Below are 4675 nucleotides of genomic sequence, written 5' to 3'. Positions count from 1 at the left end.
TGTCATACGGATCTCTGAGTGTTTGTCATTTGGGACCCCGTCCGAACCCACTGATCTTAGAATGTACTAATAATATAAATTTTAATAATTATTTTCTATCCTATCCCGGCGTATCCCTTACGAAGTAGATAGAGACAATTGAGCACAACACACTTATAGCCAAATATACAGTCCTTGTAGGAGCAGGATTTTATAATTGTACTATAAGAATTGATGTAAACTTTGATTTAATTCTGCCAGACACCCTTTTTGAATAACAGAAAGGAATGACCGTGTGAGACTGGGATCCTGTTTCCAATATGCATTAAAATTAGGACCTGTTATAAATTTTAGTTAGTAGGAGACAGGATTTTGTATTGTGTCTATGATAAATAGAGAAATGTTGAGGGCCTAAGCCCCAATGTGAATTGTTTTAGTTGTAAGATTTAGCAAGGCTTGATTTACAATGTATTCTGCTGAATATAAAATACTGCTGTCTGTATACCTTTGAAGGTTTCTGTGAGAGACTGTGTGAATGAGGAATGAATGCATCAGGAAAAGATAATGTGTGAAAGCCATCACAAATGTCCAGATGGTCAAGAAAAAGTGGGAGACTTGGAAAGACTAGGAGACAATCAGAAAACATCCATTCTATAGGATGCTAAACATGTTAGCAGCATTGATAACCTCAGAGGTGAGGCAGGCATCCCTGAAGGCAAGACAACAAATAGGAGATAACAATGGGAAGCCCGACATTAACCATCAAATGATAACAGCAGAAAACCCCAAGATTAAAATCACTTAAGGACTAATGATTACAGGATGACATTGCAAAATGCATGGACTCAAATGGGAATTTACAACTATAAAGTTGGGGTGTTTTGCCATGGAACTCTGGGTTCAGTCCTGCAAAGCCTCGGAGCATCAGATCGCGACCGACAGAGCCCAACTCCTCACTCGTGCTCAATCTAACTGGCCAGATGCCACTTTCAAATGACACTATAGCTCGACGAATTCACGATCTGGCTCATGATATGGAAGATCAGCTCATAGGACAGATTAAATTAGCGAAGTACTTTTCTTTGCAGCTTGATGAATGTACAGACGTTGCTAATAAGGCAATGCTGATGGTGTATGCGCGCTTTGAACATGAGGGTGATTTGAAGGAAGAGTTTTTGTTTTCTGCTTCACTACCAACAAAAACAACTAGTTCTGAAGTGTTCAAGACTGTGAGCGACTACATCATTAACAAATGTGGGTTGGATTTCAAGTTTTGTGTAGGTGTATGTTCTGATGGTGCTGCCACAATGACAGGATGGCATTCTGGAGTGGTTACCCAGATTAAGGTGCTTGCACCCGAATGCAAGTCGACGCACTGCTTCCTTCACCGAGAAAGTCTTGCAACCAAAAATATGTCAACAGAACTAAACAGTGTGCTCAGCGAGGTCGTAAAAATTGTGAACCATGTAAAGGCGAATGCTTTAAATTCGAGACTATTCGCTGCATTATGTGATGATATGGGAGCTGATCATAAACAGCTCCTATTGCATGCCAATGTATGTTGGTTATTAAGGGGAAAAGTCCTGTCAAGAGTATTTGAGCTCCAAAACGAGCTTGACAGGTTTCTTCTGGACAAAAAAACCAAATTGGTCACAATTGTTCCGAGATGTGGATTGGATAGCCAAGCTGGCTTATTTGGCTGATATCTTTGCCATCTTTAATGATCTCAACACCTCCATGCAGGGAAGGATGGCTTCATGTCTTACAATGGCAGACAAGATCGACGGACAGAAATGAAAGCTAAAAGCATGGAAGAGTCGAGTGTCAAGAGATTGTTATGACATGTTTCACAACTTAGACACAATCATCGCCGATGCAGGCGAAGACCTTGATGTTACATCTCTACGAAACGTCATCAGTAAACACTTGATGAATTTGGCAGAACATTTTGAGTTTTACTTTCCAGCAGAAGAAGATCCACGGAAAGGGACTGGATGGATCCGAAATCCATTTATTACATTGAAAGATGACTTAACTGTCACTATGGAGGATAAGTTGTTGGAGCTGGCTGCTGACGAAAGATTGAAGATGAGTTTCAAAACTACAACATCACTTGCTTCCTTTTGGATAAAAGTGAAAGCAGAATATCCTGAGCTTACTGAAATGGCTCTGAAAACTCTTCTCCCATTTCCTTCAACATACCTCTGTGAGACTGGCTTCTCAACCATGAGTGTCATTAAGAAAAAGTACAGGAATAGTATGGACAGTCATTCTACGTTGCATGTGGCACTGTCCTCAATTGAACCACGACTGGATAAGCTGACAAAGAAGCAGCAGGCTCACCTTTCACATTAGTAAAGGTTATGGTTTTAACGTGCCTATTATTGTGTTGTTAAATTTTTTTATGATATCTTTGTTAGGAGACTTTGCTGGTGTGGAAGCAGAGAAAGAACTGACAGAAAGGAACTGCAAATGCATGACAGTTCGTTAGCAAGAGTCAGGCTAACTGTAACCCTAAGAACGCGAGATTTGTAGAAGCGAGGATTGTGTGAGGCGGGTGAGAAAGAACTGTGTGAGAAGTTGTTGTGACCTTGTATAGATAAGGTGTAGAAGACCTTGTGTAGATAAGGTATAGAAAATATTGTATGTAGGCTAGAGTCAAAACAAGTGAGAAAAATAAGATATCAAGATGGCCTATGTATAAACAAAATGCAGCTGTTCCTCATTATTTCTGTAATGAAAGGTATAAATGCTTGCTATAATTGGTTACCTGAGAGAGACCTGCTTAGCTCTCTCCCTCTGCACAATTGTGAGAGTTAATAAAGCATCTGACTTGCTGTACCTAAACAAAAGAATGAGAACTCTGTTTTTCTCCGACAATTTGGGGGCTCGTCCGGGATGGCAACGCACACAGAGGCACCGGCAGCTGCTACGGATCGTTCCCCTTCGAACCCCATGGCGCCACAATAGAGGTAAGAGACCTTTTGAAATCTCTATTGGGGTGTCAGAGGAGGACTGTCCGTGGGGCCGTCTGTCCCTGTTGGGCTCACGCCATCCGAACTTATTGACTGTGCAGCAAGGTCAGATGCTGAGCGGCGTAGGGGAATTGTTTACCGCCCCCTGTATGCATATGCGAGGTGCATAGGTTTGCACCGGTGTTGAGGGGTTATTACCGCCTCAGGAGGGGTTGTTACCACCTCGAGTGATGCATCGAGGTACTTGGGAATAGTACCTGGAGGTACTTGGGAATAGTACCTGGTATAAGGCTTTGGTGTGTGTGTGGTGTGTGTGCACCAGTGTGAATTGAGTGTTACCGGAAGACGCCCAGAGTATTCTGCGAAGTCTTTTGGCTCGTGACCAGAACTACTCTAACGCAAGCCCGGTAACTAGAGGATCTTTTAGGAGATCCGACCCATGGTAGGTTGACTCGGCCTGGCATCGTCCGGCGAGGAGGCTACCTGGGTCTAGGAGTGTGTGAACCCATCTTCCCTCCCCTTTTTCCTCTCCGTGTGAGCCACTGACAGTCTGATCATCTCACTGGATGCAACAGAGTAAGCGGTGCCATCTCTCTGAGATTAGCCGACGCTCTTTGCTGAAGGGAGGTGTAGGAGGGTCATGGCTATCCTCGTTAGTCTCTCTTGTGTGAGTACCCTGTAGGGAGAAATCCTTAGTTTATAAGCCGCTAGCGCGGACAGGGCATCCTCCTCCCTGTGTGTGTGATTGGAAAATGGGTGGGGGACAGTCTAAGCATTCCCTTTCACCCCCTAAGGGTACCCCAGCTTATTTCATGTACGTACATTATGGTCCGACAACCTGCAGGTATTTAGATAGTTGGAATCTTTACACGCGTGCAAATCCATCTAAACAATACCCACTAGAAGTATTCGATTTAGATAAACTTAAATATCTCAGAGAAACCCTGGCTTCGCCAAAACCCTCTGATACGCAGTGGGAGCAATTTGTCTGTTGGTGGGAGGAAGCAACAAAGAGACTCCACGAGTCTCGGGTGCGGAGTCTAAAGGACTCCCAGGAAAAATTAAAAGCCCAAGTACACCATTTACAACTTAAATGTAAGTCATCCAGCTGTCTTCCCGCTCGAGCAATTCCTTCTGCTCCTCTTTATCCCCAATTAGTTAGGTCTGAGAGTGAGGAGGAAACTGCTGAGGACATTGTAGATTTCTTCAGTAACATTCAGCAGCAGCAGCCCATGCTGCCTCCTCCCCCTCCACTGTCTGGGTCTGCTAACAAATCTCACCCGGCAGTGTCAGCTTCACCACCGCATGTATCAGCTGCACACATTGTTCTTTCTTCTCCTGAGAGAGAACCCTCCTCTTCACCACAAAGGGGTGATTCTGATCTTCCCAGTAGCTCTCCCGAGTCTGGTCCTTCTGAGGAGGGCACCCGTTATTTTACTAGAAGCGTAACACAGACACTCCAGGCTCCTTTAAGAGAACTGCCCGGGACTGCAGGACAGTTGGTTACAGTGCATGCCCCGTGGTCGCCAGGAGATCTGAGAAACTTGGTGAAGGAATTTCCTAATGTTAGGGAGGAGCCAGAAAAATTTAGAGACGAACTCCGGACGGTGGTTCAGTGTTATAATCCATCTTGGGCAGACATTAATCAACTCTTACGGATGATTATGCCAGCCGAAGTTCGACAACGGCTTACCAGACAGGCAGCTTGGCCAGGTGCTGAC

Source organism: Terrapene carolina, unplaced genomic scaffold, assembly GCF_002925995.2.
Source record: "Terrapene carolina triunguis isolate 2854851 unplaced genomic scaffold, T_m_triunguis-2.0 Scaffold31651, whole genome shotgun sequence".
NCBI lineage: Eukaryota > Metazoa > Chordata > Testudines > Emydidae > Terrapene > Terrapene triunguis.
This window is presented reverse-complemented; position numbering follows the sequence as displayed.